The sequence below is a fragment of the Equus caballus genome, chromosome 14, assembly GCF_041296265.1.
Source record: "Equus caballus isolate H_3958 breed thoroughbred chromosome 14, TB-T2T, whole genome shotgun sequence".
Classification (NCBI taxonomy): Eukaryota; Metazoa; Chordata; class Mammalia; order Perissodactyla; family Equidae; genus Equus; species Equus caballus.
This window is the reverse complement of record NC_091697.1, coordinates 35487786-35501048: the sequence shown is the minus strand read 5'-3', so window position 1 is coordinate 35501048 and position 13263 is coordinate 35487786. Positions and strand designations below refer to the sequence as shown.

At 44.3% G+C, this 13263-nt stretch overlaps 1 long non-coding RNA gene across 1 annotated transcript; it reads right to left on the bottom strand.

Annotated features, from left to right (window-relative positions):
* Nucleotides 1-3228: 3228 nt before the first annotated feature.
* On the bottom strand, nt 3229-7629 carry LOC111767947 (uncharacterized). The gene is made up of 3 exons (XR_002799909.2): nt 7497-7629; nt 5528-5600; nt 3229-3461 (listed from the first exon to the last, which is right to left on the bottom strand). It is a non-coding gene; the product is annotated as an uncharacterized lncRNA (long non-coding RNA).
* Between the last annotated feature and the right edge of the window lie 5634 nt (nt 7630-13263).

The following is a 13263-nucleotide window of genomic DNA, read 5'->3' as shown; positions in this document are numbered from 1 at the left end:
AAGGAATCTATGGTTAGACACCATCTTTCCAGCAACAAGTAGCTGCAATTGCTTCTTCAGGATAAATGTGAAGGGTAATGTTAAGTAAAGTTGACCCAAGAAGAGAAGAAAGGAAGAAGCCAAGTATCTAGCATATTTGTATGTAACGTTTTATTTTAAATGATTATTTTTGGTAACTAAGTAGACTGGGATATTTAAGGTAGGGAAGAGTAAGGAAAGTAAAGTGTATTTGCCATCTAATAGAACATTGATGATGATGATGATGATGACAGTTACCATTTGTTGAGCAATTACTACATTCAGGTACTATGCCCATCAGTTTTCATCTATCGTTTCATTTCATCTTCACAACACTAAAAGGCAAGTGCTATTGTTCCCATTTTACTGATGAAAGAGAAGTTAAATCCTTTGACAAAGTCAATAGTTAACAACCGGTAGAGGTAGAATTTGAACCCAGTTCTGATGACTTAAAAATAGCATATTTTTCCAATTTTCTAGCTCAATCCTCAGCTTCTCCCTTCTTCTAATGCCAACAATACATAGTAATTTAACTAGAAAAAGATTACTATGACTATATGTTGAGGGAATAAGAAAAATCCTATGCTGCATGGACAGATTTATTTAGCAATGTAATAATAATAATTGCCAGGGCCTTATCCAGGGTTAACGATGGGTCAGAAATTTTATACAGAGACATTGCAGGTATCATCTCTCATCTACAACTCTGCAAAGAAGGTACAGTAGCCCTATCTTACAGACGAGGAAACTAAAGTTCGTGCTACAAAATAGCCTCTCCTGGCTCCCAGAGGTGGTGAACGGCAAAGGACAAACCTTGAAGACAGGGCATTTTTTTCCTTTGACCTCCACTGAGGCAGCATCATACCAGGAAAACCCTTTGTTATATAGAAAGAGTGGTTGAGGACAAGCTGTGGAAAAGACGTCATAATTCAGCTTGCTTTCCAAGTTCTGAGACAAAGGAGGGTTTGGAGGAGTTCTTTTGTTTTTTTTAAGAAACTATTCAAAAGCATCTCTCAAAATGTTTGGACCTTGAGTAAGGAACGCCAAAACATGCTTGTTCCCTTGAGAATGTTCTTTGCTGTCTATTAAAATCTCTATGTAATTTCAGGAGAAATTTAATCCATATGTTTCTGATCCGCTTCCTCAAACTTATTACCATGTTTTGTAGGGCCTGCTTGAAGTCTACAACTTTTGGAGTTTCTCTGAACTACTTGTCTTTCAAGGAGGAAGTTATGTTTCCCACCAGAGCACAGGACTTGGCTCTCAGAGGAAAGGGGATGCATTCCAAGCCCCAAGGTATGTGTGATTTCCAAACCTGCCTGGTGTCTGCTTCTCTCCCCATCTCCCGGAAGCCTCGGTCAGTGACTCTTCACACCCTGCCCTGAATCAGGCTGTTTCATTTCCCATTTCCTCCAATTCTCTGTTCAAAATTCAGTATAGTGTTTGAATCTAATTTTTCTCTCCCTGAATTATTTTTAACATCATTGAAATTTATTGTATGGACAACAGAAATGCTTTTTAAAGAGACAAAGAATAGAGACTACATTCCATAAAAAAATTATTTTCTTTGAGTTTTTTTCCAACTCTTTTCTACGTATAGTCATAAATTTGCACACAGCTGCAATCAAAGTGGAGATATGATTTTATATCATGAAAATTTTACTTAAACATAAATGTGTTGCTTGCTTGCTCTTGGTCTTAATTATTTTTAATGCCTGCACAATATGCCATTAAGTTGATGTCCCATAACATAAGTTCAGAATTTTTAGTTTCTTTCAAATAGTTTGAGATATACGTACAAAAAGTTAACACATTCAGAGCTCCAGAGTTCCATGTTGGTATGCAAATTAAATTTCTAACAGTCTGACCATCCTCCAAACACCAACTATAAACTCTCAAGAACATGTTTAAAACAACTATCAGAAGACTCCAGAAAGTGAACAAAAGTAGTATGGGGGACTGGAATTGGCCACCCCAAGATATGTCTCTTTGGCATGAGGATTATTTGCGGCTGGTTATTTTTAAAAAACTGCGCACAGGAAAGAAACTCTGAAAAGTAGAATTTACTTACCCTTTGTTAAGAGACAGTTACCTTTGTAAAGGAAATCTCCATCTATAACAGTGTCTCCCTCTCTGTACCAGGAAGAAGGGAGGATGAGCTTATCTCTAGAAACTCTTAATCAATCAGGCAAGGACTTACATCTGCATAATAATCTTACTCTTGTTTACTGTGTTTGTCTGGTAATCTCCCATAACTGACTCCCCCACCCCCAACATCCTCCTTGTCTTTAGCTGAAGATGATATTTAAGGTGGTGGCTTCAGCCATTTGGGTGAGTTGCACAGTTTGCCTGAGCCTCTCCCATGTATACATGTTATAAAGCTTTGTTTAATTTTCTCCTGTTATTCTGTCTCAAGTGATTTTAATTCGTTCTCCAGCCAGAAGCACCCAGAGCGGGTAGAGGAAATGTCTTCCTCCCCTACAGTAGGCATACTTTAGAGAAAAATCAAAACTTGGAAGAAGGGACTACTACACAGAGAGTTTCTAGTTTTTATAGCTTTAGCCTTAGGTGAGACCTAAGAAGTGGTGCCACGTGAAGCAGTTAAAACTACAAAGAAAACCCACCATCTTTCTAACCTGAAGAAACAGAGGTCAGAGACTAGTCAACCACAGTTACTAGACAGTGAGGGAAAAAACTCAGAAAAGAGAGGGCCAGAAAAGGGTCCCCAAATTCTATGTAAAAACCCTTTCTAAGTATCTGGCTAACCCCTACACCACACATGTGAAGCAGACACATAGCATCTTGTGGCTAAAACTGGACCAACATCTGAGCTGCCACCCATTACAGGCAATAATTGTAGTTCAAGTCTAAACAAGTTAATTGCCAACTGAAACAAAAACATCTGCACTCTTTCAGGGAGTATAACAGAATCCCGAGTCTTCACAATGTAGCATTTGTAATCCCCAGGATATAGTTCAAAATTACGCAAGAGATGAAGAACCAGGAAAATGAGAATCATTCTCTAGGGATGACCAAGCCCCAAGATGACCCAGATGTTGGAATTATCAAACAAGGAGTTTAAAGCAGCTAATATAACCACAATAAACAAGAAAAAAATACCCCTATAATGAATAAAAATCTAAGTAGATAAACGGAAAATATTTTTAAACTCAATGGCAACTCTAGAACTGAAAAATATAATATCTGAAATTTTTTTTTAAAGATTTTATTTTTTTTCCTTTTTCTCCCCAAAGACCCCTGGTACATAGTTGTATATTCTTTGTTGTGGGTCCTTCTAGTTGTGGCATGTGGGACGCTGCCTCAGCATGGTTTGATGAGCAGTGCCATGTCCGCGCCCAGGATTCAAACCAACGAAACACTGGGCCGCCTGCAGCAGAGCACACGAACTTAACCACTCGGCCACGGGGTCAGCCCCATAATATCTGAAATTTTAAAAAAATCATTGGATGAGTTTAATAGCAAATGGAGTTGACAGAAAAGCATTGGTAAACTTGAAGACAGAGCAATAGAAATTATGCAATCTAAAAGAGAGAGAAAAATAAGATTTAAAAAAATGAACATGGACTCACAGAACTGTAGGATAATATCAAAAGATCTAATATATGTGTAATTGGGTTCTCAGAAGGAAAAGATGAAAAAAATGGAGTGGAAAAAATATGAAAAGAAATAATGACTGAAAACTTTATAAGTTTGGCCAAACACCATAAATTTATAGATGCAAAATACTCAACAAAATCGAAACAGAAGGGAAAAATTGCCTAACACATTGTAGTTAATTGCTGGAAAACAAATACAACAAGAGAATCTTGAAAGCCAGAGAAAAACAGCACATTATGTGAAAGGGACCAATAACTCAAATGACCATGAACTTCTTACCAGAAATCATGGTGGTCAGAAAATAAGGGAGCAGTATCTTTCAAATGCTACAAGCAAAAAACTATCAATCCAAAATGCTATATCCAGGGACATAATTTTATATACAACCTCTTCAAAAAGGGGGCTGACATGACATTTTCAGTTAAAAGAAAATTAAGACAATTTGCAGCCAGCACACTTGTACTACAAGAAATGATAAAGGAAGTTCATCAAGCTTAAAGGAAACGATACCAGAGGAAAACTCAAATCTTCAGGAGGGAATTAAGGGCAGCAGAAATGGTAAACATCTGGATAAATAAAAAAGCTATTTCTTTAAATGCATATGACAGTTTAAGGAAAAAGAATAATATTGTCTTGCAGTGTTTATAACATGAGTACATAGACTACGTATGACAACTATAGCACAAAGGGTGGCAGAGTGTGGGGGGTAAATGGAACTATATCATTGCAAGTGTTCTATGTTTTACATGCAGAGGCACAGTATTAACTCTAATTAAACTCTGAAAAGTGAAAAATTTGTATTGCAGTTCCTTAGAGTAAACAGTAAAAATGTAATGCAAAGGGGTAGAGCTAAAAAGCCAATGGAGACGTTAAGTGGGGATTCTAAAATTAAAATAACCCAAAAGAAGACAAGAAGAATAAAAAACAGAAATCAAATATTGAAATGGTAGATCTCAATCCAACCATATCAATAATTATATTAAAAGTAATGGGCCACTAATGTAAGATGTTACTTAATAGGAGAAATTCGTTGTGCAATATGTTGGAAGTCTCTGGATTATCTTTACAATCCTTTTGTAACTCTAAAACCGTCTTAATTAAAAATGTAATGGACTAAACACTCCAACTAAATTATCAGAATGGATATAAAACCAAGATTAGACCATATGCTACCTGCAACTCACACTTTAAACATAAAGACACATATAAGTTGAAAACAGTTGGATGTCCTATGCACATCCATGGAGTAAACGCCTGTACCAGGCATATAGTAAGCATAAGAAGGCTAGAGTGGCTACATTAAATTAAAATTAGACATATTTTGAGACCAAAAAATGTGATACCAGAGATAAATAGGGGTATTTCAAGATAACAAAGGGTCAATTCACCAAAAAGACATGGTAATCATAAATATGTAAATACCTCATAAAAAGCTTCAAAAGACTTGAAACAAAAATTGACAGAATCAAAGAAATACATAGATAAATCAATAATTACAGTAGGAAATTTTAACTTCACTTTTTTACTAATTGATAGAACTAATTGGGTGCTATGATGGAGGCCCTCAAATATCAGTAGCTTAAACCAAAAGGAAGCTGTTTACATCTCTTCCTCTAGCTTGTTCCTCCACTATCGCAGAGCGGTGCCTCTATCCACATGGCTCATGATGGCTCGCCACCATATCCTCTCTCTCTCCAGTAAGACGAAGAAATGGGAGGGAGCATATCCTTTCCCTTTAAGAGCACGACCAGAAGTTTCACACATGCTTCTGCTCACATCTCATTGGTCAGAATTTAGTCACATGGGCACTCTCCTCTGCCAAAGAGGATGGAAAATATGATCTTTATTTTCTGCAGCCAAATGCCGAGTTATAAATCAGGGGTTCTATTACCTAGAAGATGAGAGGAGGATATCAGGACGTGATGGGAAGTCTCCGGCATCCTGCATTTTCATGATGTATTTACCTGTAGAAGGAAAGAGTTCTGTGAACTACCAAAATAATAAGTTGTCATGTCATGTGATCATAGATCTTAAATCCCAAGGGACTTTAGGGGATCGCCTGGTGTGGCTCCCACTTTAGGTTTGAAAGGCAGTACCACATTTCACGGGCCATCTCAAAGCCTTTGGAAGCCTGGCTTGCTTGCTCGTCCTTGCTTCCTCAGCATCTAAAACAACACCTGACATGTAAGAGTGGCTCAAGAAAACTCGTTGAATAAGTGTATACATGTTTCTCCATTTTATTTCCTCATTGGGAATTTCTGGGTCTGTTCCATTAAAAACACATTAGAAATCATTTGGGGCCCAATTTGACAAGGAATGTTAGGAATCTTCTAAGACAACTTAAGAAAGAGCCTTTATGAAGGGGGCAGAGGTGAAAGAGAAGCACCATCAACCTTGCAGTCAGGATGGACTCAGGGGACACCCCGAGCAGCCTTGGCCCTCCTCCTTCACGACTTTCTGTGGTGCGATCTCAGGCCCTCTCAACCAAAAATGTCTCCCTCATTGGCCTGTGCAGAGGCCTGAAATTCCGCCAATAATCCTTCCTTGGGGTTAACTGAAGCCCCCTGTGAGAATATCAGTAAGCGATTTGAGAGGGCACAGTGACCCAGCACATCACTGTGAGTTAACACCTTCGTAGAAGATGATTCCATCAGACTAGTAAGCAGGGGCCTGAAAGACAGGAACAATGAGAAGCCAAAATTTTTGTTAATTGTGGGGAGGAGTCCAGATCTTAGCGAGCTGCCAAAAAGAGCAGACCAGAGTGAGGGGAGAAGGTGAACAGCCCAGCCCAGCCAAGAGGTAACCTAAGGACACTGGGTACAAGGGAGATGGGGGGTGGGGACAAGTGACCCAGGCTCCCAACTACAACCCCTTAATTTCCCAGATGGTCACAGGTGCTAGAGAAATATTTGTTGAAGAGGTCAATGGGGTGTGATATTTATTTTATTTATTTATTATTAAACACTTATATCAGGCTTCCTGTGTGCCAGGCAGCATTCTAAGTGCTTAACAAACGTTAACTTGAATTTAACCAATGCAACGGCCTTGTCAAAAGTCAGAGTTTGCCAACTTCACCGTTTTCTGGCTGTGTGACCTCGGGCCAGTGACCCTTGGCCTCTGAGGCTCCTTTTTATCCCTCAGGAAAGGAGTACCATAGTGAGAGTCCCTCAGAGTCACTGTGAGGAACTATCGAGTGAAGAGCCATAAAGGCACTTTATAGACAGTGAAATGTTTTGCAAATCATAACAAATAAGTAAGCCTAGGACTAGCTTGATCTCTAGAGCGAATAGCAACAAAAACTCATCCTGGTGGTACTCATGATTGCTAACCTCCTTTCCGTACCTTGTGGGCTCTGGAATTGGATGACTTTATTCAAGTCCCCATTCCCAATCTTTTAACTGCCTGACTTAAGGCAAGCTGCTTTATCTCTTAGCAATTCCACATTCTCCTCTAAAAAAACCAGGGCTGATGATAGTATCTACTTCATAGAGTTGTTGTGAAAACTTAAAATAAGATGATAAAAATGAGGCATTTGGGGCGCTAGCCCCATGGCCGAGTGGTTAAGTTCACACACTCCGCTTTGGCAGCCCAGGGTTTCACTGGTTCGAATCCTGGGCACGGACATGGCACTGCTCATCAAGCCATGCCGAGGCAGCGTCCCACATAGCACAACCAGAAGGACCTACAACTAGGAATATACAGCTATGTACTGGGGGGCTTTGGGGAGAAGAAGAAGGAAAAAACAAAAAAGAAGATTGACAGCAGTTGTTAGCTCAGGTGCCAATCTTTAAGAAAAAAAAAATAATAATAAGGCACTTGGGACAACAACCTGGAGTAAATGCACCATAAATGGTACCTACCTCTGCTGTTTGAAGCTTCACAATGTTACGAAGTCAGCGTTATTACTGTTATTGTCCTTATTTTCTAGAGGAGAAAGTAGAGGCACAGAGAGGTTGGATCACTCACCCAACGCCGCATACCTAGGGAGTGATAAAGCTAGGATTCCTGGGCAGGTCTGTCTGACTTGGGCATTTTTGTGGTTGCCTAAGCAAATGTTCTCACTGCCCATAATGACACAGCAGAAACACCTAAGGGAATTCTTGAGCAAAACAAAAAGAATTACAAAGCTAAAAAAGAAAGAGAGCCGACTAGTACCTGACTTCTCCTTAACTGCCAAGTTGTTGCAAAAAGGAGACAGAACTCTTCAAACAGAAGTGCTGGGAATTGGAGAGGCTCCCTGAAGCCATCTGTTCCCACCTCCTGCCCAATGCAGGCATGCACAGCCTGACGGATTATCAACCAGACTCAGCCCCACTCTCTCCCGGGCCATGACCTACACCTCGCAATGAGATAGGATGGAGTTCTAGCAAAGGAGTGTGAGCAGAAGGGATGTGTCCCTCTTCTGGGCATGGCCTGTAATCCCCCTTTTCCCTTCTAACTGCTGTGTGCCATTGAGCATGTTGACCTAAAAAGCCACATACTGAAGATGACAGAGCCACAAGGTGACAGAGGCCTGAATCCTGGAACCACACCCTAGAGAAGAGCTGCCTACCCATCAGAAACAGCCAGCTGAGACTTTACACGAGCAAAACAACTTTCTGTCAGGACCGAACCACCATATAGTTTGGGTTCGGTCATCCCAGCGGCTGGCGTAACAAACCAAAGCAGCGAGGAGGAGAAGGAGGGTTTCCAGCAGCCCTGACTATTGGCCGCGCAGCCTCTGCTTAAATCCTTCCTCTGGTGGGGAATTCATTCCCTCCTGAAGTATTCATTCATTCTTCATTTGTTCAATCAACACCTGTTTCTTGAGCTCCTACTATGTGCCAGGCCCCGTGCTGGGCCCTGGTGAAGTAAGGATGAATGAGGCGATAAGAGTTCTGCCCTCGTGAAGCTTATCACCCAGACTGAAAGGCAGAAACTAAACAAGCGAGCAGGCAGAGGCATGATATTTATGACTTTCATAAGTAACTTACCAGAAATAAACAGATTGATGGCGCAGAATAACTGAGGGGAGGATCAAATTTAAATGGCGGAGAGGAAGAGGGGTTCATGGGAGCCTCTGAGGAGGTGACTGAGACCACAGATACAACAATTGGCAGATATCCCTGACTGCTAAAAAAAAAAGTTGGGTTTGTTGTTGTTGTGCTTATATTTACAGGAAAATGTGTCTCTTTTAGTGCCATCTCTGGTCCTAATTACATAGTCTGAGGTCCCAGAGAAGTCTATTTTCTCCCATTTCCAATTGAAGTTTCTCCACCATCCAACATTTGCAGACAGCTGTCACCTCTCTCCTATCCCCCAGAGTCCCTCCTCCCTCCCGGCTCCCTCAAGCAGCCCCCACAGGATTTGGAGGCCCAGACATGTGCTGCAGGTGTTAAAAACAGCAAGTGGCTTGCTGCAAGGATCCAGGTAAACAAAGGGGTCCCAGAGACCCCCATACTGAGGCTATGTGGATCCCCAACATCTTGGGGATAATTGGCCACACTCCTGAGACACTGCTTCATCATTTTCCTCGGGCTGCTTGCTGACTGCTGACTGCCATCAGGCGTTGATTCTCTGACACGGGGAGGGAGCAGGCAGGGTTAGAGCCTTCAAGGGCTCCCTCTGGAAGCCTTCTCTCTCTCTCTCTCGAAACAATTTATTTTTTTGATGTTAAAACCATGTCCTTCCCCCCTGGTTTGAACACCAAAACAAAGCCAGCTGTCCCCAGCGCTGGGCCTAAACCACAGGCGTGTGGCTGGAGAGCCAAGAAGGCAGCAGGAGGAGCTGCTCAGAGTCTTGCCCCTCCAGGTTCCTGCTAAGCTCTACTCAGGAGGCAGGGAGGCTGTGTTGCCCAAAGGCCCAGCATCCTCCTCGGCAGAACTAACCAGGACGGCTCCTCAAAGACATTGAGTCTGCCCTGCCCCCGAGGGGGTTCACAGAGGATGCAGAGGCCTATGCAAGCTTCTGGGGCCTCTGGGTTAGCTGACACCCTGCCCCACCCCCCGAGGAAAGGTCCCCAGGAGCCCCGGGGGGGCTCCTGGACAGTCAGGAAGACTGAGGCCCTAGACCCGGGCACAGTGTGGACCACTGTTTTCCTTGCTTGGTTTAGGGACAAAAAGAACCACTGCTCCTTGCTTTCTCACCCTTTCCACTGAAGTCACTGGGCCAGGACAGAGCCAAGGCTTCCAGAGGACATGGCAAAACGGGGTAAGCAAACAGTGGTACTATAAGCAAAAGACACACTCTGCCCAGATCCCCCCAAGGCAGGGAGGTCAGAGCAGAATCATGCCACCTGCAAAAGTGGCCTTCACTGGCCTTCGTGCCACTTTGTCCAATTCCTGGGATCTTCTACACTCAGCCTGACCTATAGATATGCTTTCTCTGACTCATATCTGGCCTTCTTCCTTCTCCTACACATGCTCCCATGCTCAAGTCAGGCCAGTGAGAAGCCTGGGGTGCAAAATTTAAGGAGGTCCTCAGTCTCTGGATTGTGCAAGTTCAGGGTCAGCCCCAAGAGTGTACACCTCCTTAAATTTTGCACCCTAGGCCCCTCTCTTGCCTCACTCCACTCGGCCATGCACACGCTGCCCAAACCTTGTCACGAGATGATCTGGAGAAGAGCATCTCCAGACATTGCACGTTGCCAAATATTCCTGGGGGGGGGCAAAAATGCCCCCAGATGAGAAGTGACACATACCCCACCATAGCTAACACTATAAGACTCTTGGGACTGACACACGTCTTTCTTAACCCACAGAGCCTACATCCAAAATGGTTTTGGCCACCAAATCAGGGGCAGCATGAATTGGTCCCCAACAAAGAAAAAACAAATGCCCTCTTGCAAAATGTTGTTTTATCTCCTTATTCTCTGGTGTACCAGGTTTTTTCCATAGCCATCTGTTCTCTGGTTGAGTAAGTAACGGAGTGGGGGGCAAAAAGTGATGAAACCTAGTGGTGGGTGGGATATTCCATTCCAGGGCTGTTTGCCTCCAGACAAAACGCAAGACAATAGGGGGCTAGCCCAGTGGCCTAGCAGTTAAGTTCACGCACTCCACTTTAGTGGCCCGGGGTTCACCAGCCCGGATCCCGGGTGCAGACCTATGCACTGCTTATCAAGCCGTGCTGTGGCAGCATCCCACATACAAAGTAGAGGAAGATGGGCATGGATGTGGGACATAATGGATGTTAGCTCAAGGCTAATCTTCCTAAAAAAAAAGCAGGACAGTAGCTCCAATTTGCTGTTTGTAATGCTAGGACAAACCTCCTGCAACCCTGGCTCGAGATAGACATGACAGCATCACGAATTTATTTCAATTATCCCTGTTGTTTAAGGTAGACTTTTTACAGCTATTTGTGTCTATGCCTTTATTTTTATTGTGTGTTTTGAAGATGACAAGAGGAAAAAATAAACTATGATTTGGTTCAACAGATGCTTATCGAGCAGCTACCATGTCTCCACTGAAACAGTCTTTCCCATGGGCACGAGCAAAGACACGGTGGAGTGGAATTCCCAGTTGCACTTGAGGAACTGCATGTCCTAGGTATGGCTGGAGTGTAGGTTCATGTGTGGAGTGTAGACCCAACAAGGGACAGGCTGCAGGGCAAGACCAAGGCAAGATCCTCAAGGCCTTGAATGCCAGGCTAAGAAATTTTAATGTCATTCTATGGGGTATAGACAACAGGGAGCCAAAGAAGACTCAAGCAGGGAAGTCACTGAGATCTACTCTCGAGGAGAGGCAGGGAATAGACGTTTCTACATGAGAAGAGTGAAGGGTCGAGGACTCTCCTTCTTATTCAATCAATACCTGAGGGGCTGCGGTGTTGACACCCACCATCAGCAGAGCTCACCGCGCCCCTCCCCCGCTCCCCCCCCCCCCCCCTTCCTGCATTTTATCTCCACCCTGTTTCTTCACCGTTTGGCACAGCTCTGCATGAGAGGCGCGGGGGTGGGAGCCGGGAGCCTCCCTAGGAAAACAAGCAAGGTTGCTACATTGCTCAGGGTTGATTCTTGCACCCGAAGGGTCACAGCGCTTTGCCTCTGAAGGGAGTGGGAGATGAAGCCGCCCAGGTGTGGCTCAGAAAGCAGATCCAGGCTTGGCAGCACTTGAGAGCGTTTTGGAAACTTCGTACCAGGTTTTGTTTTGTTTTGTTCTCAGGCCCTTAGAGTAAGCTGAATAGCCTCTGTGGGCTTGGATCCCCTATCGCCCTCCAGCTCTCACAAGCTGCGAGGGCCTTTGCCGGCCCAGAGCCACCTCCCACCCCCTTGTCAGTGTGGTCCTCTTCTTTCCAAAATCGAGCCTACCTACCACAGAGGGACCGGCATCCACCAGGTCAGCGTGCTAGGGGCTGCTGATGACCAGCTCTACAGTCATACCTGTGATTGAGTGAGTGGGTCCCACACAGGGGGACGCCAACCTAAATACATGTCTCCTGTCACCTAATAGCCAGAACAACCTAATGAAGTAGGTACAATCATTTTCTTCATTTATCAGATAAACCAAGGCACAGAGAGCAATTTGCCCAGCCATGCAGCTAGTATTTGGCAGAACCTGGATTCAAACTCAGTTCTGACTCCAAAGTTGGGGCTCTTTGGCCCCCAATCTCTCGTTTCTCAATGCTTCCCTTGGGCAGCAGCCCCTTCCTCCATCCACCAGCTATCCACTGCCTTGACCCTATGGTTTCTCAGATCAACATCTAGTTCTTCCCGTGTGCAGCTCCTGTTTCAGGAGAGGCTCAGCCCTACCATGAATTAATGCTACGACCCTGGGAAAAGCCCTTTCATCCATCTGGGCCTCAGTTTGCTCAGCAGTATAATGGGGCTGCCCTGCCTGTTTTATAGAGTCGATGCCAGGATTAAATCTGTTCGTGTGCCCCTAAGGCCTCAGTAACCTGTGATAGGCTCGTAATCGGAAGGTCTCATTTCCATGATGCAGAAGTGGCTCACATAGTCAGAGACTCGAGCCCTGCCGGGGGCAGTGAGCACCCAGGAGGTCTCCACAAATAGACTCAAGCAACAGGTGTCTGCACCGGGGGCAGCTCAGCATCTGCCAACTCCGCTGGCAAAGCTCATTCTGGGCTCTTTCCACAGAGAGAGGTCACATTCCACGGCCCAGCAGCCCAGCACAAGGAAACAGCCCTGCCCAGACACATTGGAACAGTGAACAGCAAGGGGTTCTGTTTGTTTATAGAAGGTTTAAGAGCCTCCGAGCTCACTTGTTTGCTGCTGAGGCGAGAAGAGGGGGAGGAGGGAGATGGGGAGGAGGGCAGCACGGAGACTCCCTGTTCTCAGCTGTTAAACAGAAGCCCTGCTTCCCCAGGGCCGAGGCCACTGGCTTTCCCGGCAGGCCAGCTGTGCACTGCTGTGCTCGTTGCTCACACTTGGGTCTGACTGACAAGGAGCCTGGAAGCAACATCTCAGGGCTCGTATCACATCGGCTGCGTTAGTTTCCCGGAGATGTTGTAACAAAGTACCACAAACCCCGTGGCTAAGAGGGACAGAAATTTATGATTTCACAGCTCTCGAGGCTAGAGTCCAAAATCAAGGAGGCAGCAAGGCCACATTCCCCATGAAACCTACAGGAGAAAGATCCTCCCTGGCGTCCTTCAGCTTCAGATAGCCCCTGACACTGCTTGGCTTGTGGCTTC